Source organism: Excalfactoria chinensis, chromosome 20 (genome assembly GCF_039878825.1).
Source record: "Excalfactoria chinensis isolate bCotChi1 chromosome 20, bCotChi1.hap2, whole genome shotgun sequence".
NCBI lineage: Eukaryota > Metazoa > Chordata > Aves > Galliformes > Phasianidae > Excalfactoria > Excalfactoria chinensis.
The window spans coordinates 3,722,068-3,743,921 of record NC_092844.1 but is presented as its reverse complement, the minus strand read 5'-3'; the positions used below and the strand labels follow the sequence as shown (position 1 = coordinate 3,743,921).

The window sequence follows — 21,854 nt, the reverse complement described above, 5'->3', positions numbered from 1 at the left end:
GTTTTGTTAAACACGGCAGCTCACGCATAAACCACACCAACATCCCTGGACCTTTCCATATGTCAGCCTCATGGCTTTCTGCATTCGGAGCATCTCTTTCAGGAGGCGTCCCCGGAACGTTTGCACCAACATCTGCTCAACTTCAAAAGAAGTGCTGACAGCCCCAGACGACAGAACATGTCTGGCATCTCCAGCCGTGCTTGCCAAGGGCTGTGCAAACCCCACGCTCCTGCAGATAAGTGCGCTCATAAAATCACAGACTCATTAAGGTTGGAAAAGACCGGCAACGTCACCCAGTCCGACCATAGGCCCACCCCTGCTGTGCCCAATGATCACATCCCACACCAAGGATACCCACATCTGTGTCCCTGCCCTGAATGTGCACGTTTGGATGCTCAGCCGCTCCGTGTCATTAATACAGAATCATTAAGGTTGGAAAAACCCACTAAAACCACCTGGTCCAACCACCCCCCCATCCCCACTGTGCCAGTCGGGAGCTGCAGCACTTTCTCTTTGCAGCACTCATTGATGGAGGGTGCTTTTCTCTGCATCACTTCTGCACCCACACTGCCTTACCCCTCCCCTGATTGCAACCAGAGCCCTGAGCTCTGCCTCCCATTGCCTTTCCCTGCTGCACACTGGGAATACCATCCCATGGTGGGCAGCACGAGGACTGTGCAGGCTGGAGTTGCCTATGAGAAGGGCAACAAGCCCTCGGGGAGCTGCAGGATGGGGTCACAGTGAGTGCTATTCAGCCTCACTGAGTGTTTTCTCCTGCTAAGTGCAAGTGGCCCTACGGAGGCCCGACGGTGCCCATTAATAACAGAGTGATGTGACACACATAGGGTACCCCTGTGTACATATATATGCTTTAAGGAATGCGTGCTGCCCCACTGCAAGAGGATTTATACCGGGGGCCTTGGGCAGGCACAGCACACACATAAGAGTGCACTGTCACTTGGAGAGTGATCCATGGCTCAGTGCTTGGCACGTCTCTGGTGATTATACCACACTGGTGAGACACTGATCATCTCCAAGTGATGCTTATGTCTGCAGGGTAACATCCAACACGTCCACTCCAGGCTCCAGATGCCCACCCTGAATTCTCTTCCTCCCCAGCACAGCTAGCTGCTGTTAGCCACCAGCACTGCCAGCCCCAGCTGCCATGAGCATATAGAAAACTAGCAGAAATTGAATGCAAACTGCTACATGCTTTCCCACCTATCAGCTCATTCCAAGTTGGGAATACCAGCATCACAGAACAAAGGCTCAAAGCTCCCAGCTGCAGCCTGTGACCTCTGGAACAAAATGGCACTAACAGACACCAAAGATGACCTTTCCATTAGCAAAAGCAATCACTCAGGTTGGAAAAGCCCATTAAGATCACCAAGTCCAACCACTGTGCCCATTAAACCACGTCGAGATGATGCCCTTCTCCACAGCCCTTTCTCTTTTCCCTGCATCCACAGTGCCACTGCTTTATTTCACTGCTGGGAGCCCAGGGAATCACATCACTGCATGGCAGCAATGCCACACCAAGCGTGGCTCACAGCAGCAGCATCCCCAAGTACCAAGAACTGGGCAAAACCAACCTGCTGTTCCATATTCCTGAAGGTATCAATGCTCAGTTGAATTTCCACATCAATTTCCTGCACGAGCAGAGCTATCCCTTGTTTTTGCTGGATATCTGCTGCTCTCCTATTCTGTGCACAAAGATTCTGAGATAGCAACTTATTACGTCCAGCTCAGCTGTGGAAAAACTGAGGCACAGAGCATTTGGTGCTGCAGAGCCAGGAAGAGCAGACAGCTCTGCTTCCCTATACAACAGCCAGCCGGCTCTATAAGAGATGCTACGCAGTGCTTGTAAGCACAGCATAATTAATCTTCTTCCTTACACACACTGTTATGAAATGTTAGTGCTTTTTGGAAGTGTTTTTCCCATCTCTCCCCACCCCTCCCAGTTTCGAGCTTTTCACATATCTCCCAAAAAATCTGCCATTGTGCACGCACTGAGCTGTACTGCACTTAATGAGGCACTTCAGGTTCAATGAGGTCCTTCATCTTTTCAGCTCCAGCTCTGTGCTTCTCCCTTCCAGGCATCTCAGCTGGCTCCTGCACATCCCTGCTGTAGACCCCCATTTCCAGGGGGCTGCTGCCCCCCCTGCCCTGCCTGAGGTGGTGGCAGTGGGGTGAGGACCCTCGGGTGCTGTTCCCAGATCTGTCATTCATTTGCTGTGACCCTGATAGCGAGGCAGGATGTGGGCACCTAATAGAATGGTATGAGCCGGGGATGATAAGCATCCCTAGTTCTTATTAAAAAAGAGCAGTAATTATGACTGCATCCCAAGCCTCATACTTCTCTCTTCCGCTTTCACATCTCATTAATCCCAAACCCCATCTCCCCCCTTACAGCCAAGGCTGATGCAAGCTCCATCCATGAGCACAAACCTTTGCTCGCCGTGCACTGCTGCCCAGGAAACCTTCCCACCTCCTGCAGACCCTTCACCAAGCTGAACCCATTTCCATCTGCCTCCTTAGGGCCTATAGCACTGGAACACTCTCATTGCTGCCAAGGATAAGCAATGTGTTGGGTCTGTGTGCTGCTGCATGCAGATACGGGAACACAGCTTTTAGCTGATAGCTCTGTCGAGGATAAAACCAAAATCATCCTACAGGTCCTTCCCAGAGCCCATAATGAAAGGCTTCCATGCTGTGTGCGTGTACACAGAGACAGAACTTTTCTTAATGCTCTGCAACGCACCGACTCGGTGCTAATCTGACCATCTCTGCTACGACATCAAAACAGCCGCCTGACCGCGCGGTCACCGCACCATGAGGATGGGAAGAGCGGAGCCGCAGCACGGCGGGGCGGTGGGGAGGGGGGGGGGGAAAGAAAGAGGAGGCAGCCGGGGCTGAGCCGCGTGGGGCCAGCGGGGCTCCGGGAGCGCTGCCCGGGGCCGGCCCAGCCGGCGCCGCCGCCCCCTCCCCGCCTTGACCCCGGGGCGCTGCGGTCGGAGCCGCCGCGGCAGCGGAGCCGGAGCGGCGCTGAGCCGCCGGCACGCCGCAATTAGCGGGGCGGCTCCGCCTGCCTCCCCCGGGGCGCTGCGGGGCGGCGCGGAGCGGAGCGGCAACACCCGCCGTCACCGCCGCCTACGCGCACCCCGGGCGGCCGGGGCCGGGCTGGAGGGGGGAGGTTTGACAGGGCGGGTAGCACAGGGACACACACACACATACACACACGTAGAGCTGAGTGCCGAGCAGCACGACGGGGGGAGGAAAGAGGGGAGGGGAAAGGGAGAAGAGGGAAGGAAAAGGGGGAAGAGATGGAGAGATCGGGAGGGGAGAAGGAGAAGGGAAAGGGAAGAGGAAAGGGAAAAGGAAGGGGGAGGGAAGAGAAGGAGGACAGGGAGGAAAAGAGGAAAGGAAAAAGGAGGAAGGGAAAGGGAAGGAGGGAGGAAATAGGAGAAGGAAAAGGGGATGGAAAAGGGAGCAGGAAAAGAGGAAAAGGAGAAAGGAAAAGGGAGCAGGAAAAGGAGAGCACCAGACTTTGCCTCTATACACGCCACCACCAAGCTACAGAAAATGCCAGGAGACATCAGTGTTACACACACGGTGCTTTGCTCTCCCAGCAGCCCAGCTGCGTTTGTTAGAGCACGCTGCTCACACCAGTGCACTGTTACAGCCACTGGAACAGGCTGGTGCTTGTCTGAGTTCCTATCTCAGCAATGAGCAGCTTCCAGCTTCAACTGCAGTGGTGGGCACAGGAACAGGCTCCTGTATCACCATGCTCCAGCTGAGCAGGAAGCATCACTATCTGAGCAGCAATGGAACCCTCTGCTCGCATCTCCCTTCCCCAGAGTCCTTCTGCAGTCCTACCAAGTCCTTCTAGTCCTTGGGGTAAGAAAAGCATTCTGCATGCACAGAGACATGCTTTGTCTTAGCATGGCTTAGAAAAACTACATGGCTTCTGTTACATGGGTGTAGGGGAAGGATCTGAGATGACAAGGGAGAACTGCTTCATAAAGATGGGAAGAAAGGAGCTGCTTCCTACCCTCTCCTTCTGCCATTGGGGAGCACTGATGCAGGCACTGGGTTCCTGGTCCTGCAGCAGGCAGCCCATGGGCAGATGCTGAACGCAGCGATGCTGGCAGCCCCACAGATCCATTCCTTGGGTTGGTGCTCAGTCTGACCCTTCCCCATTCATCACAGCGGTTCTGTCACTCACAGTGAATGACACAGCACGACATCACGTGAATGATCCCTGACCTCCAGATCAGGGTGAGGTCACCAGGAGGGCAGGAGGGAGAAGTCTTGTCTGTCAGAGCTGGGGATTAGCAGCATGGAGCTGAATGACATCCAACGCATCAGCTCAGCCATCTCCATCAGTGTTTATCCCAAAGCTCTGCTTTGCTCATGGTTGGCAATGCACCCCTGGGTCACGGTGCAGGAGCCCAGCATCTCCCAGCAGGCGGGGAAGGAAAGCAAAGCATCCTAGTGGTCACCCCATTTGGGTGCACAGAACAGCTGGCTTGGCTGAGATTTAGTATTCAGATCAGAAGAGGGGCTTATCTGCTGTTCAGATCCACCTCTCCCGCATCCCCCAAATCAAAGCAAGCACAGAAGCAGCAAAGAAGTTGTTCTTTGCATCCCTCTTCCTCCCCATGCACCTGTGCAGGGTTAAGCATATTCAAACCCACTGTCTTATCATGCATTATGCGAGGGCATGACCTGACAGCGAGGGTTCCATCACACAGCTGCTGTCCAAGGAGAATGTCTACATACTGATTCCCTACAGGAGAAGGCAGAGTGGAGAGGAAAAGAAAAGAAGTCTTTACAGGAAGGAGATGAGCGTGTAGATTCCTCACTTGCAATTCCATCAGAGATGATTAAATCTGCTATTCCTAAATAAGGTCATGTTTCTGTCTTTTTGTTTTGCCCCATCCCTGCAGGCATTCAAGGTCAGGCTGGATGTGGCTCTGAGATGCCCTGGGAAGGCAAGTGGCCTGCAGCACGGTTCCTCCATTAGAATGGGAGTCGGTGCAGTGAGAAGATGGAGCAGCTCTGCCCTATGGACATAATCAAGAATAGCTGACCTGCTTGCAGGCGCTGCTGAGGTTGCTGTGATGTGACTGACCTGCTTTTTCCATGCTTAAAGGTAGCTTTACAGGCATCTCGTGATGCCACAGCAGTCCTGTTGTGGCGCTTCACAACGCGAGGTGGCTTACTAAATTTGGGCAGAAAGCAAGCCTAGGAAACGATGACCTTTGAACGTGTAGCATGTGACGTCAGGAAGAAAGCTTTGACTCAGAACAGTCAACATGTCTACTCACAGCTAGACAGGAGAGCCACAAACATCACAAACAGAAATACCAGGTGCCTGGTGAGCAGAAGCTAATGGGTCTATCAAGAGCAGCATCTCCTTTTGTGCACGCCATCCTCCTCTTGATAAAGAATACAAACTGTTCCCATACCCGGAGCTCAGGGGTTCCAAACTGAGGTTCAATGCCAAGCTCAAGGACACAGCAAGGAGACGCCACCCCCAGCAGCATGTGGAGGAGGAGGGAGGCGATGCAGGAGGAGAGGAAGGGGACGGGGAGGCAAATAAATAAGGACAATGCACAATTTATGAAGACAAGAAGGTAGTAAGTGCTATTCACCCAGAGTGTAAATTGGTATTGATGTCACAACACAGCCCAGCCAAAAAATAATGATGATGATAATTTAGGGCTTGCGCTATATCTCACTCAAAGCCACAGTCCCATCCAACAGCAGCTCCCACCCTGCCGCCTTCTTCCCCTTCTCCGTTCATCGGTGTCCTCCTAAATCAAATACACTCAATGCTCATTTGATTAGATCCCCTTCTTTTATTTATCATCCATCCCTCGCTCTTCCACTCTCAAGTTCTCAGTGGGCATCTTGCTCATTTCCTGGCACCAGGCAGTGCTTGAAGGAACAAACCCATCTCTAGAGGAGTTAGAATCCTCAGGCCGGTCAGGATCCGTGCATCCTTCCCAGCCCTCATCTGTCATCCTTTAATCTCGCCTGTTTTATGCTCCAGATCCTGGCTACCCAGTCCTGACTTCCCAGGTTTATAGCCCTGACTTACTTCCCTCCTGTAACATTTTACTGCTCGGTTATCGGCCCTGAGGGGCCTCATTTACACAAGTGCTGTTTTCGCTATAGTTAAGACTAATTCACTGGGCTGCAGTTGGCTCTTGCATCCTGCATTCAGCTCAGCTCCCTGTCTCCTCTCTCCTGCAGGGAGGCAAAGGATTTTCTAATGGATGGGAGATTTATTTTCTTTCTTTTTTTTTCTTTCTTCTCTTTTTTTAATTACGGTTATTAATCCCCTTTTGAGCGTTCCAAAGCCTGAATTGAATTCTCCCTCTGTGCCTGGTGTGATTCTGCCTGTTTCCCTTTGGTGCACACGTGCCCTCTGGGCTCTGTGTAAGGTCTATGGGACCTTGAGGAGGTGACTTGCACAGGGATCCACTCCCTCCATCCAGCTGTTATAGAGCACTGCAGCCCTGGGAAGGCTCTGATTGCACCTCACAGCTCCAGCTGGGCCTGCAGTTTATTCTGCTTACAGACCAGCTTTCCTACAAAGCACAGCACAGTCCGTGTCCTTGCCTCACACTGACCCACCCAGAGCCACAGCATCACCTACAGGAGCCAAACAGACCCACCTGTACTCCCAAGGGCTGCACCTACTGTGCCCAGACCAGGGAGGACTGATGGTACCACAAGCAACAGGCAGCGTGCAATGCCCAAACTGAACCCATTCAACTACCCAAGCAAACGAGAGGGAGATTCCAATTGCAGCATCCCATCAGAACCTCCCACGTGCAATGAATCTGCCCAGTTCTGTTTCAGGGAGCTGCGTTAGCATCAGCTTCATTCCAGACAGCACGGTAACAACGTCAGCTCCGTGCAAGAGAAGATGTGAATTTGTAAATAATACCATCCTTTGCTGTCCGCCCTTCCAGGATCAAAAGCTTATTGCTAACATTTTTTTTTAAATTAGATTTTCCAACCTATTGTAAGAGATAAATAGATATTATCCCTATTTTATTGACAGATAAACTGCGGCACGGAGGAATTAAATGAGTTGCCTAAGGTCAGACAATGAACAGTTTAGAGACTGGATCAATGGAGTCGTTCTTTTCGTCTCATTTCAGTGTCTCTGGATGGTGAACCCTGTGGGGCTTTGGCACAAGCTTGCAAATCATCTTCTGAACCCACCAATATTGGCATAACTCCGTTCCTATGGACGCTACGGACAGAATCACAGCCATCTTGTTATCTTAAACAGCAACAAAGCAAGAGCAGCACCAGCGGCGGGTCAGAATCTCACCCAAAGGCTGAATCGATACATCTCCAGAGGACCTGGCAATATTAAACAAGATGGGCTTCTGGCTACTGTGGGATTGCACATAAATAACAATATTCCACAGCCACGGTTTCTCTATTTATTTCACTTAAATTAGTTTCCTTGGCAAAAATGAACACCAGCAGATCCTCACCCCACACACCTTTCTGTTCTTTGAGCCATACATGCATCATAAACTCACGTGCCAAGAAGACAAGTCCCTTTGAATAAACAGGATGTACCTGTATATACACCCCATGTTCACATGACCCTAAATAAATGGGATTATATTCCTTCTAAGCCTCCAGCTATGAGACTCTGAAGTAGGAGCCTGAATAACACACAGTCATCTCTTCAGGTTCTAAAAGCAGCTTTTAGATGGTACATACAGCAGTTGGTAAATTCTATCCACACAGTCCCCATCCCCATAACAAATGTTATGTCCTGTATACTACCAGATCCCAAAACAACACTTGCAGTGCATGTGGCAGCACTTTGCCACCATGCTTCTCTGTAAGTTCCAACATTGGTAGTGTTCCACAAGTGAGAAAGAAGTGTCACATACCTCCTTCGTGCTGGTGATCCCAGTGCTGTCAGTGGTTCATAGCAGCTCTGCTTTTGCACGTTTTTGGAGCTCCAGACTGCAGCTTTCTGCTCACTGTGTTGGCACACCTGGAGAATAAAGGCAAAACTTAAGTCAAGACTCCACTTCAGAGGCAGGCATAAATGGGACGATGTGCAAATGTCCTTCCTCCTGGCAAGCTGCTAAGCAGCCCCAGTGCTGTGGACTCCAGCAGTTGTTGCTGTTGCTCCAGTTTCTAGGTCGGAGCTGATGGTAGAAGAAGGGGTGAAAGGTGAAAGGGAGGACAGGAGAATCAAGAGGAGCATTCCTTTGCAGATCTCTTGCCCTTATTCAATGAGCACAACTCCCCACCTTGCTCCAACACATCAGAGTACATCAGCAGGCTGAAGCCATGGATCTACTTATCCAAGGGACACAGACCTAAGGCAGAGACTGCAGGAACTGGGGGCAGATCTGCTCCAAGATTCATCCATCCATCCTGGCACCCCCAAAAAAAACCCAAATCTACAGAAAGCAGCTTTCCCTACAGCAGAGGCTGATAAACTTTCATCCAGAGGTCCTTGAAATTGGAACAGCAATTAGATGGAGGCCATTGCAGCTCTGTCCCAGAGGACCTGACAAGCACAGCAGCTTTGCCCTCATGTGAAACCCTCTCACCATCCCATTCTATACTAACAACGCATGGGATGTTTTTCCTAGCCAGACTGAGAATGCTTCCTCACACCGCTCAGGCTCCAAGGGGGTTAAAAGCCATCTTGCTCTGGATACATTCTGCACGACTCTTAATTTCTAAAGCACCGCGTTTCAAGCCATAAACTCAGACTGTTATTTACTTTCTTGAAGACAACACGGAGCCAGCTTCTCCCTGTCTCTTCCCTCTGTCTGCTCTGCTGCCTTTTGGAGGCATCCTCTGTGACTGCTGCGTGGCTCAGGAACTTCCCAAGTCAGTGCCTGCATGGCAAACTGCTGCCAAGCAATGGCCTAAGGAGGGGGAAGCAGAGAAGCTTGGTTTCCTTGCTCTGGAGGGAGGCAATGGGCAGAGGCAGTGGGGAGGGGGGCAGAGGGGAACAGAACAAGCTTGTTCTCAGAGCAGCATGGCATCCAGGCCGGCAGGTCTCTTTTATCCTGTTTCAGTTCAGTAAAAGCGTCAATTAACTCCACATTAATTATTAAATCAGAACAATGAGTCTCTGGGTTCCGACAGCTAAATTCTGTTACTGCTGTTTCTTAGGGGAGCTTGACTAGCCTTGCAACTTAGGACAGAAATATCTTTCTTCAAGGAGTTTCTTGGCTGTTTTTATTCTCCTCTCTGTAGGTGCCTTTTTAATCACAGTTTCTTACCCGTGCATGGAGGGAAGCATTTCTGGGCCTGCTGCACCTCAAGAACATCACACCCAACACACACAGCTCTTCCAGCCTCTGACAGAGCCACAAGTGCTCCTCCAGCCTGCATTTGCACAGCCCCTATGGAAGGGGCTGCTTCATCCCATCACTGTCCCTTTTCTTGCCCCAGATATTTTGGTAGCAAATGGTTTTCCCACAGGAAAAGGGCTCTTGAAGGACACCTTGCTGGGAATGGTCTACTCTCTCTGACATGCACTCATGAAACTCTACGACTTCCTAAGGTATGAATGGCTCCAGCACTGAAAAATGCTTTTATTTCTTATGTGAATTTAATGTCTTTGGGAAAGAGCCAACCTAATAGAATTGAATGTAAAAGCTTTATAGGTACCAAACGGGTGCAGCAAAGTCTGGCAGAACATCTGTACATTGTCTGAACTGAAGGGAAAAGGCTCCGGGGGGTCAGAGGGTCTTTATTTCCCAAGCAAGGAAGTCGCCAGCTTTATGGACAACGAGAGAAGCTTCTCCCTCTGCTCCCATCCTCGTCGACCTCTGGCAATTCTCTCCCTTTCTTTCCCTCATTGAGAGCTTTTGCTTCACTACTCACTGTGTGCAGAATGCAATAACGCGATTAGAAGCCCCTGGCTGGTCGGTCAGCCATCATTTCAATCTCTCTGCACTGCTTGGGTTTCTTTTCCTACCCGGACTGTGGGGGCTGGCCCAGCTTCGTGCCTGACCTGCAGTGCCACTGACGACACGAGATTTGTTTTGCCTTTGTTGGAAACGACTGCAATATTTGCTGTAGCAGACTTACTGTCAGTCCACGTGTCCCTCGGTGGTGCCACTGACCGCAGCCCTCCGCTTCTCTTGGCAGCAATGGTGAGGGGGAGGAAAAAAAGACCTAAAACAAACACATTTGTCTTAGATAAGCTGCTTGCAGATGTGCTTTTCAAAAACAGAACAGTCTAGACGGGCCCAGCAGCACACATTTCATCTTGCAAATGTTTCAAGGCGCTCTGCACAACGCTGCCTGCATGACTGCGTGTGAGAGCAGCATCGGTGTGTGCTTTGCTCACAGCATTCCTGCTCTTGCAGTTTCCAGGTGCAAGGCTGCCCTGTGAGCTGGGAACACAACAACCTGCTGGGAGGGAACGAATCTCCACCACCAGATCTAAGTTTCTAGGTGTTATCTGTCTCAAAGATACGCCTGGAAGACCACATTGAAAGCACGGTGTGGGAAGGATGGATGTCTGGAGTCTGTGGGGCACAACCAGCCTCAATGAGGCACTGCTGGACAGTGTTGCAATGAGCACAAATTCAGCCCCTTCTGCTCCACGCTCCCCTGTGTGCCCCTTTGGCAAGCTGAGTGCTGGCTGATAAAAATCAAGCTGTTCATCCCCTGTGCTGCAGCCCCACGTTTGCAAAATCCGCCTTTCAAAGAGTTGTTAAGATCTGGGATGAAAGCTGCTATTATGCCTTACAGTTAATTAGGTAATCATGATTATTTATTATCACGGGAGTGTCTGGAGAAATGGTATGAAAGCAGAATAGCAAGCTTGACCTTCTGTGCTCACATCTTGATCTGGCTGGATATACAGACAGTATTTATCACGTGCTCCTTTGCTACCTGGAAAGTCCCTCATGTGAGAAGGTCTGTTTGTTCTGCAGGAAGTTTGCAACAATCCAGAATGCCACAGCACAAATTCCGTGACGATCTATTACCATCATCAATAATAATTATCAGAAATCATGATAATTACCAGCAAAGCTGCCTGCTGTGGATAGTGACATCCATCTAAGGAGGAGAACTGTGCACACTGAGGCTTGTCTGCTTGATAGGAGTCCACCCGTTCACTCTGGAAGGTGGAAAACGTCCAACGCAGGGCTCTGTGATGCTCCTGCTTACAGCAGATTGATGTCAGTGCAGCTCCTCTGACAGCAGTAGGATTGCTCTTCTGCACCAGGATCAGGGCCAGGTTCTCTGCAGGGGAAAAAAGAAGCAAGCTGAACCGTTTGCATTTGTGTCTGCGCCTCACACTGTGCCCTGTTCAAAGCAAGGCAGCAGAGGGATGCTTCTCCCTTCCGTCAGCAGGGCCTGATGAGGGCAGGAAGAACTGCTCACGGCTACATCCTTCATGTGTGCATCTCACAGCACAGACACTTCTCAGCTGAACACTCGCTCCTGTTGGGCAGGTAGGGATGCTGTCCCCATGCTTCAGGTGCACAGAGGCCCATGTGGAACAGCTGGAGAAGCTGGGAATACAGTCAAGAAAGCCCAACTTCATAGGCTCTCAGTACAGCTTGCACCCATAAACCACAGCAGCGAGGCCAGTCAGGCTGGTCATTTTGATGAATGAGTTCACACACAGCCCCCATAAGCTTATCTTAGTGACACCCAAGTGACACCCAAGTCCCACAGCCTGATCCAGAACTGCCCACTGACTGTACAGGCTTCATCCCCAGCACATGCCAGCAGGCTGCGAGCAGAGCCCACCAGAATCGGACCCATGGGAGCGAGGAGGAGGCCCTGCTGTCTTATGCTGGACCAGGAATCCTTTCTCAGAGGATTAATTACTTGTACTGTTAAGCAAACACGAGCGCCTGTGGTGCAGGCTGAGTAGGGCTGCTCCTAATTGAAAACAGCCTACTTGTTTATTTCTATTCCTTTTTTTCCCCCCATTGTCTATTTTGGTGCTTATAAAAAAAGCAAGGCTGGGAGCTGCATGGCTGTGGTCTCCCTGCAGCAGCCTGCAAAGCCCCCACCAGCCATGAGGGCACAGCAGAGATGTTGTGCACTCCCAGATCCCTCCTGCGCAAGGACTGCACAGCCAGGCAGGTTACAGGGCAGAGTTATTGAAACCATCTGAACTTAAGCAATACTGGGCAGCTTGTAATATTATTCTTGTTCATGTAGCTGCTTATGGGCTCCAGTTTTTTCTTTCCTTTTTTTTGGCACAGGACCGACCACATTCCTAATGCCTGAACAAAAGTGGGAATACTGGAGGATTAGGAATACCTCAATTTATGGCAGGATTAGCTGGAGTTTTATCCTGCCTGACAAAGAACTCAAATGCACAATCAAGACGACATTCCAACCCCATTATCTCCTATTCCTGCTGTAAAGAATGCACAGAGATCACACCCAAAAGAAGAGTTGATGACATCCACTGGAGGTATCTCAGGCTGTGGCCCGGAAATCAGCAGTTTAGCTGAATAATCTGACAGCAAGAATGATGTTAATTCTAAAAGAATTGGACTATATATATATATATATATGCAGATATATATATATGTATCTTCTCTTGCTTACATCACTTCTGCATAAAACAAAGCTAATGAAAAGAGAACCAAGCCCAAAGAAAATATTTGGTTAGATTTCATTCCTCTGCCAAAGAAATTTACTGCTGAGCTTAATGGAGTAGGACCAGCACCAGAAATACCTGCATCCTCCACGCAGCCCTATCACTCAGGGCTCTGTTTGGATGTTGGCTGAGAAATCAGCGTGTCTGTGAGCAGAACAAACCATCCAGGTGTTAATCCAGCACACATTTCCTAGGGCAGGCTTCAGCTTCCTCACTCCTGAGCAGGGACATCAACTGCATGCACCTCCTGGGGCTCTGCGGGACGGCACAGGGACAGAAGCTGGGCTGGAGCCAGGCAAGAAAAAGGGACAGAGCCCAGGGAAGGGGGAGGATGGGGAAGAACTGGGAGCTCATTTTTTATATGGGAAGGTTCCCAGCACTGCTGCAAGCCACACATGTGCACTGTAAAAGGATTTCTCTTAGAATTCTATCTTTCTGAGTCTTTGCTCCTATGCAGGTCTGGACATTTTAAACACACAGACCTTGCAATCCAGAGGAATGGGGGACCAACAGTGCTATTTTTCAGCAGTAAACAGTCACTCACTCCATACCACAGATGGGAAGTGTTGCTGGTGGTGTGTTAACAGAAACTCTCTGCTGCCTCCTTCCTGAGGGCCGGCCACTGCTTGCAACAGCATGACAGCACTCCGGACTCAGATATGAGCTGACAATTACAGGTTTGGATGATTAACTCCATTTCACCCGCAGATGTTATATGCTGTAATGATTGAAAAAGAGACTGTTGTGGCCATTGGGTCAGTGGTTTTCCTACTTACCTTGCACCAGCCCACTGCCCATCTTCCTGGTGCTGGCAGCCTCGCTGTGGGCTCTGCCAATGGTCCCCATGCTCCTCCATGCCCCCATGGCTGCACCCATCCCTATGCTGCCATGCCTCTTGGTTGAAGGAGAGGCCTAAAATGGACACAGCTGAGGTGGTTTCTTGCTGTGCCTTCCCCTGGAAAGGCTGTCAAAGTCAACGCGTTGCTGTGAGCTCCCAGTCTGTGACAAACTCACACTCTCAGCTGATCATTTCACAATCATTGTTACTCAGAGCCTCCACGAAGCGCGCCCAGCTCGGTATGGCCAATCTGAGGTCATTTGTTTTGCATTTTAATTGACCACAGGAGCATTCCCCTTCGCTGTTACCACTACCATATAGAGAAGAGTGAATTAATACCTGAGATTGTTGCTACCCCACATGGAATTTATTGTTTTTTACATTAGAGTACCTTTCTCTTTCACCTTTGCAGCCATCACCTCTGGTCACTCCTTCCCATGCAGAGTTACAGCCGTGATGGAAAGCAGTCCTACATGGAAACAGAAGGGAAGGGCGTATGGGCTCTGATTGGAATAGCATACACACATGTGCACGGAGCAGGCAGGGAGGTGATAAACCCCACCTATCTGTGGGGAAGGAAGGACTGCATTAAGCACAAAGAGAGAGGGGAAAAAAGAATAACACAGATATTGACCCCACCAAGCTTGGTTCCCCACCAAGCCTGCAGCTATAGGAAGAGCTGCCTTCTGTCTGTGCCAGACATGTGCAGCACCTTCTGCCTCGCTGAGTTCTTTTTCATTATGGAAAAATTAACACACAAAAATAATGATAATGAAAACCCTCTGTGGCTTTTTCTCAGCTCCGCTGCAAGGAATGGGATCCAGACGAACTGCTGGAGGGGAGGAAGGCTTTAGGATTCTGCGTTTTTATTTTATTAGGTGTAAGTGAGTTATTTTGATTACGTTGGCAAGAAGTGGGAATAAAAAAGCCTTATGTAGCAGCAGCACTGTCCCCTCTCGACCCAGCTCCCCATGCACACACATGCACTGCCCAGCACCCACTGCCATGCAGCCTGGCTTTGCAAAGTGACAGCCATGCTTCTGCATCCCGCATTGCTCTGCTTTGCTGGGAGACAGAAACACTTTAAATTGAGTGGCCTGGGCAGGGGAAGGGTTGTTGTTGTTTTAAACTGAAGCACTGAGGTAGGGAAGGAACAACAACACGTGCAAAGCCTCCAAGTTTTTTCCCCCCAGCGCTGGGCAATGCACCCAGGGGATTTCCAATGAATGAGTGGCATTCCTTTCAAGCTGCCATAGGAGCTCTCTGTGTGTGGTGACATCGTGGCTGAGCTGCACCACAGTGACAATGATGGGCAGCATCTGCCAGGCGTGAAGCCCCAGGGAAATCAGTGCTCCTTCCTGACACCTCTTACCTGCCGGCGGGGGGAGCGGGCTCCATCCTCTGCCCCTGAGCTTTGTGTCAACTTCACATCAGTCCTTCTGCTCATCAGTTCCCTGATCTGCAAAACATTTAGCGAGGTCACTGCCTGCTGGGACTTCACAGCTACGGCTACCTTTTATGCTGTGGCCAATCGGAGCTAAATGGAGACAGCCCGGCTTGGATGCTTCAGCTTAAGAAGATGGGAAGAAACAAAAAGCTGTCGCTCCTTCAGCACTGTCAGTGCAAGGAGGGGAGAGTGGATGCCTAAGATGTGAAGTACAACGCTGGGATAACTCGGAATATTTCACATTCTTTATGGCTGACATTGTACCCCCAGTGCAGGTCTCCCAGTGTGGCCAAATGCAGGCAGCACGCTTTGCAAGTCTGATGCTGAGTGAACATTTAAATGGGAAACACGAGAGGCAGATTCAAGGCCATTCAGAATTGCATTAAAGCATATCAGGGCTCCAGTTGCCTGTGTAGCAGCAGTGTCATCTTCCTGGGCACACTCCCTGTGTCACTGATGTCTGTGTGGTCCAGAATGCCAGCAGGCTCCTCCCCTAGCAAAGGAATCAGGGCAATCTGAGATCTGCTGTCTTCAGGCTGCCAGGAAGGACCCAGAGCATGCCACAGAGGTTAAGTCATTTACAACCTCATTTGTGCAAAGATCTCAGTGATTGACCTGACTGCCTGCATGGGGCGGGTGGTCCTGAGTGGCTGCTTGTGTGTGTACACGTGTACATTCATGCACAGGTATATATACATATATAAACATAAGGAACAGTTGGAACGAGCAGCAATTAAAATGAACATAAAAGCCAATCAGAGGCAAATACCTGTCTGCCAGTCCTTCCTTGCCAAGCTGGAGCTGGAACCACTCAACGAGGGAAGACAGGAGTGCTGCAGATCAGATGGGGTTTATTTTTAACTTCGGTTTTGCCTTCTTTTCTAACAGGGATTTAGCAGCACTTACTGCACGTGTGCTTAGGGCGGCCCCTTGTTCCCCCACCCCCTGTAGCTCTGGGCCTGGGGAGAGGTGCAAAACTGTTTCCCCGTAACAAAGCCAAAGCAATTAATAACTGAGAGAGGAATTTGTCAGCACCTGCCTCACTTGTTGGTGTCAAGGGAGCAACCTAGATGGCTTTGGCAGCACGCACAGAGCCAGACCCAGCATGCCATGCTGTCCTCAGCACAGACCTGGGGAGGGGAGCACAACATAGTACAGATAAACACCATGTGCAGGGATGGATTCTTCCCATGTTGCTCCCAGACACATAACTCAGCCTCCTTCCTGTTGGAATGAATGGCAGAACGTTGCTACAGGCAATCTTACATCGAGCAGGAGACCCGGAGCTCCCTGCAGAGCATGGAGAGGAAGGTCAGGCTTCCTCCCCCCCCCACCTGCATCCTGCCTGAGGGGTTTCGTGCTCCCAACACAGCTGTGAGCTGCTGAACATGCTGCTCCAGAGCAGGGCTGCACCCAGGGGACAAAGCAGCTCCTGGTGCACGAATGGGGGTATGGAGATCTCTGCATGAGATGGAGGTTTCTGAAATACAACGGAGCCTTCATCTTATTGTGGGGTGTGGTAGGAGAAAACAGCACAGAACTTCTGCTGTGCGTGGCCTTCCTCACACAGGGACAGCTTGGGTGCAGTGATGGGGAAGGGCTGGACTCTCAGCTCCCCTCGCTGGATGCTGGGAAGGGCTGCAAGGGAAAGAACCCTGGGAGATAGAAAACCTTAGGCTGCCTGCCCACAGAGCGAGGTTTCATGCATTAAGATGCTCATGGCAGGCAGTCAGGCAGCACATGGTCTTTTCACTCAGCCTCCTAACAGTGATGAGCTTCTCAAGGATGATGGGAAATGATGGTACAGGGGACACCTGGCTCTGCTGTAACACCTCCACTAGAGAGCAGAGGGAATTTAAGAGAAGAAAACCAACCTGCCCACTGACAGTGCCCACAAGCCCTTGTGCACACACTGCAGGAGCAAGCAGCCAGCAAAACTCTTCCATGCTGTTCGAAGGCCCTGGGGTTTACCTGTCATTCTGCTCAAGTGCTGCTTGAGCTGAAACATGTTTATTAAGGAGGGATGCGAACTGCAGGGAGAGCCAAGCATTCAGCAGTTGCCGCAGCCAGCAGCAAGCTCCTTGGGGTGTGCAGCCCATGGAACAAGCTACAGAGCACTGTTGCATTTCACTTTCCCTGAGCTGACAGAGCAGTGATGGAAGTCCATTTATAGAACAAACCTGCCTGCCTTCAGACCTTAGACCAGGTAAGTTCAAAGCAAAGAGCTTTCCCTTCCCCATCTCTGCAGACAGAGCTCTAACCCAGGCCGTGCCTTGTCTCCAGAGCCTGGAGCTCAGCTCCCAGCACCAGCAGTGCCTCTGCTGCCAGCTCAGTGACATCAGCTCTCTTTATGGCCACTTGTCCCCATCCCATGCTGGAAAAACACATCATTTTTTTGTCTCAGGTTCAATACCAGTTCAAGCACACGCGGTTTCAACCACATTCAGCAACCTTTAAGCAGGCAACGGTCAGAACCAGCACAGAGCAAGGCCGGGCCAGCACCAAGCACAGCACTCCCGCCTGCTGTCAGCAAGAGGCATTTCTCTGCTGCAGACCAAGCCCAAGGGGTTCGTGTTCTCGATGCTTCTCTGTGTGATGGAAATCAGCTACCTACACACTGGTATTTGACTGGAACCACTTTAACCACCGGGCATTTCTTCTCAAGAGCAAGCACTTCTGTGAATGAGATGCTGGAGATCAACCAGGGCCTGGTAAGCAGCGGTAGAAGGGGAGCACCCTGGTGGGTTGTCTTTCAGATCTGCCTTGCAGCACACTGCGTGCCAAGGGTGCAGGAAGAGCGATGGAGCTGCTGGCTGACCCAGCCTGCAGTGAGTGTGATAACTCACCATGCACAGACAGGACTCATCGTGCTACTGCAAGGACTGATTTCCTTACTCTACAACCTGGCCTGAGTGCAATGAGCCTGCTCAGGTTCTCAGAGCTGCTGCAGGCGGTGCTTGTTACACACCAGGGAGCAGTAAGTTCAGTGCTGTTACTGCTGCAGAGCACGTAGGGGTGGTCTGCACCAGCAAAGCCGCTTCTCATCCACACGCAGGCCAAGCAGAGGGCTGGAAATATGGGCCATGTGGTTTTCAACTTACATTCTAAAATGCTCCTGAAGGGCGAGCAGCATCTCAGCACAGCTTCACCAGGTCTCAGCTCAGCATCGGTGCTGTGGGTGTTCCATTGCTGCACAGCCACCCTGCTCTTCGATTTCAGCACAAATGCATTCAAGGCCAGGCTGGATGTAGCTCTGGGCAGCCTGGTCTGCTGGATGGCAGCCCACAGAGCCCACGTGCTCACTGTGCCTTTAGGACCACCTGTGCTCTGGCTTTGCCCCCACACACTGCCCAGCTTGGGATGCATCCCAGTCCCACTGCCCTGAGCTTTTCACTTCATCTGAGGGAATCAAAGCTGAATGTCAGCTCTGTCTCTGCAGGTCAGGTGTTGGCTGGGGGCCCACAGCATCCATTAATCAATGCTTACACTGAAACTGGAGCGTGGTAATGCTGGTGGGAGGGGGATGTAGGAAGGGGGGATGGATGAAGCAATACACCTGGAAAATACCCTTCCAGATGGGATCTCAGAATGGGATGTCTCAAGCCCTGGGCAAAAGCTGTTCAAGTAGGGGTGCCTGATTTCCATCAGCCTTTCTTTAGGCCCCCAAGGACTGAAGGCAGAAAACAAAACACAAGAGAAACAAGACAAAAAAAGAAACAAAACAAGAAAGGCATCGGCGAGTCCAAAACCAAAACACAGCAACAACAAAAAAAAGAAGGAAAAGAAGGGTGGGGAAACCTCCTCAGCAATGACAACAAGGCTTTTTGAACTTCATTGGTGGTACAGCCTCACATTTCCAAGGCTCTTGACACAGGCGTTGGCTCCAGGGCTGACACCATCTGCATCTCTGTTGTGCTGGGACTGCTTTCATGCCGAGGGCCGGGAAAGGGATGGAAAAGGATTCCATGAGAACCACGTCTGAAGCTCCCACCCTCTCCCTGTCCCAGCCCTCACCCAGAGGGGGGGAGGGGAGGCTGAATGGAGAACTCCAGCCCCACTCTGCTGCTTTCCAGTAGCAGCCAACAGCTGCACCGGGCAGTGCTCACCCAACAGCCCACACCCTGCCCGCAGGGACGTTCAGGATGGGAAGATCTAACCTGGTTATCAAGGAACACTTCCTAATGAAAACAAACATCTCAGGGAAGGAAAATTCCATCTCTTCAGTGAAGACACGAAAGATCACTGAGGTCAATGACTGCAGGACCCCAGCCGGGCAGGGAAAGCCCCCCAGAGCATCCCTGCATTTGGGGAGTGCTGCAGATGGTGCTGGCCGTCAGTTCAGAGATGAAGCAACACGTGCAGGGTGAAGAGAGACAACAGACAGAGTGCCCAGCTCCCAGCAAGCAGAGCCATTCAGCTCCCAGCAGCTGCCACTGAGCAAGGCAGGCTCTTGTCTCCATCAAAGCAACGCCTGCAGAGACTGCAACAGTCAGGGTGGGAGCTGCCTCATTGCTGGGGTAGGACTGGGAAGGGAGGCACAGGCTAGCACGGTAACACTGGGAAAAATCTGCATTTCATTGTACTGAGAACTATTCTCTCATGCCTAGAGCCAGCAGCTCTGCTCCATAGGCGTGCTAATCATCCGAGAGTCACTGGGGGAGCTGCTAGTGCCTGCCTCTCCTCGGGGGAACATGCAGACAGCTTTTCATTCTCGTGTTTGGTTTCCTCTCTACCCTTCCCTTTCCATTCTGGCTGGCCATGCAGCTCACCCAAGCCCCCCTCCTGCCACGGTTGCTGCAGCCGCCCTTTCCTGACACGCTTTGTGGGTGGAAAGCACGTAACTTCACCCTGCCCATGGGGCACCCTGCAGCACACAGACTGCAGCCACATCAGCCGTGCTGACAGGACAGCATGCAGAGCTCTCAGCATCGCCGATGCAGCGCGTGAGCCAAACCCTCTGAGCACCAACCCACCCAAACCCTGCATACACCCTTCCCCTCCCTGGTCCTCCATGAGGCCTTCCTCCCCTACAGCACACCCCCAGACATCCTTACCTCTTGCTGCTGGCTGCCCCACTCCGCAACTACACCACTCTCCATCTTCTATTTCCACACACCGCATCCCACGAACCTCTCCCCTGCAGCCTCTCGTGTGCTGTCACACATTGCTTTTCATTCCACACGTCGTTCAGACACCCTTCTCTTCCCCAGGTTCCTATCAATCAGCCCTGCCATACCTTTTGTACAAACCCTCCCGCATGTGCTCACTCAGTCATGCTAATTAACGGCTCTCACTCACTCTTCCCCACCTGCAGCCTTGTACAAATCCTTGTGCACAGCCCTGGATGGCAGGACCAGCCTGTCACTGTTCCTGGGATCCAAACAGCTGGGATCTGCCCGGCTGGAAGAACCCCTCGGCCCTCCTGAAGACCAGAGGATGGATGTGTGACATCAGCCAGGCTGCCTGGGGAAGCAGCACTCACCATCCCTGGAGGCATTCAAGGAACACACAGATGTGGCACTTGGGGACGTGGTGGGGATGCTTTGGACGTGATGCTCCTGGAGGTCTTCTCCAGCCCTAATGATTGACTGTATGATCTCCATGTATTTCTGCTGCCAGCCTCCCTGCTCACACCACAAGGCCCTCCCAACACCTCTGAGCTCCGGCCAGTGCTGCTGGCTCTGTGGCCAACATACCCCATTCCTGACAGCTCAGAGCCCCACGCTGAGGGATGCAGGGTCTCCAGGGCTCTGACCCCCCCACCAGAGGGAAATTTAAGAGACAAAAGCAGCACCAACAGCACACAGCAATAGAACAGAAGAAGAAAGGAGCTGGGTGAGATGCTCTGCGGGCACTGCCAGCATCGGGGAGTGCAGCCCCAGCTCACTTTCCACCCACAGCCTCCAGCATCTCAGTTTCAGTGCCGGGCTTTCCCCTACCCCAGCCCACCCCCAGGGAGGACTCCCAGCCCTCCGACACGCATCTTGTGCCGCAGAAACCCCCCTCTGCCCTCCCACGCTCCCACCCTCCATCTGGTTACGGTTTGCACCGTGACGCGTTTCCTCTCTGCGGTCTGTTTGCTTCTTTTTTTTAGCCAAACCCGAGAGAGAGGGAACGAAACACCCTGTTTGCTTTGGGGATGAACCACCCCCACGCACACACAGTTGTTATGGAAGCTCTGCGTGGTGGGCCGGGGGAAGGTTGGCTCTTGGTTTTTCTTCTTCCTTTCTCCCCCCCCCACATAGTGAATATAACCAGAGCCCTGACGGCATCTGCTGTAGGTTAGGAAAAGCTTTATGAGGCTGTTGATGTTGAAAAACATTGTCAGGTGATGATAAGGCAACGTGATGGAGTGCTCTGGGTGGGAGGGAGCACCTTGGTGCCCTCGTACCCAGACAGCACCGAGCAGTGCCTGCTCTGTGCACAGCAGGAGCAACGCCACGTGCTCTCAGCCCATACAGCCCTGCATTACTTAGCAGGCACAGAAAATCAGAGCCTCCCAGCTCCTCATTCATGCAGGTTACTCACACACATGGATCCTACGGACTGCTTTCCCAGCCCAGCTTTGCATGAGCCCACAGAGCTGGTGCCCACCGTGAGCACAGCAGGAAGGGGACCTGAGCCCCCCAGCTCCCAGGCAAACAGAAGCTCTGGGACTTGTCACGTCCTGTGCTTTGGCAGCTGATGGCTGCAACAGACAAACATTCCCACTCAGTTCATGCTGCAAGTCTCTGCTCTTACCCAGCCCGCTATTTCAGCAGGAACAACACAGATGCTGTTGGCCTTCATTAAATATGTTTACAGCTTAAGCACTCATTTACTAGAAGCTCTCCTCCTCCAAGGCTTACCCTGCCTACACCGGGCCCTTATCCTCCCCAGGGATAAACCCTTACGGAGCTCAGATTCCTCCAGGA

The 21,854-nt window shown here is 51.6% G+C and overlaps 1 protein-coding gene across 1 annotated transcript in view; it reads right to left on the bottom strand.

Moving 5' to 3' along the window:
• The window catches only part of SAMD11 (sterile alpha motif domain containing 11), a 73,407-nt gene extending 62,220 nt beyond the window's left edge, over positions 1-11,187 (bottom strand). Inside the window, exons 1-3 of the mRNA XM_072354020.1 lie at positions 11,054-11,187; positions 10,108-10,194; positions 7,935-8,041 (exon numbers count right to left, since the gene is read on the bottom strand). The gene's annotated coding sequence lies outside the window, so the exon portion shown is untranslated. The remainder of the gene's footprint in view (positions 1-7,934; positions 8,042-10,107; positions 10,195-11,053) is intronic.
• Between the last annotated feature and the right edge of the window lie 10,667 nt (positions 11,188-21,854).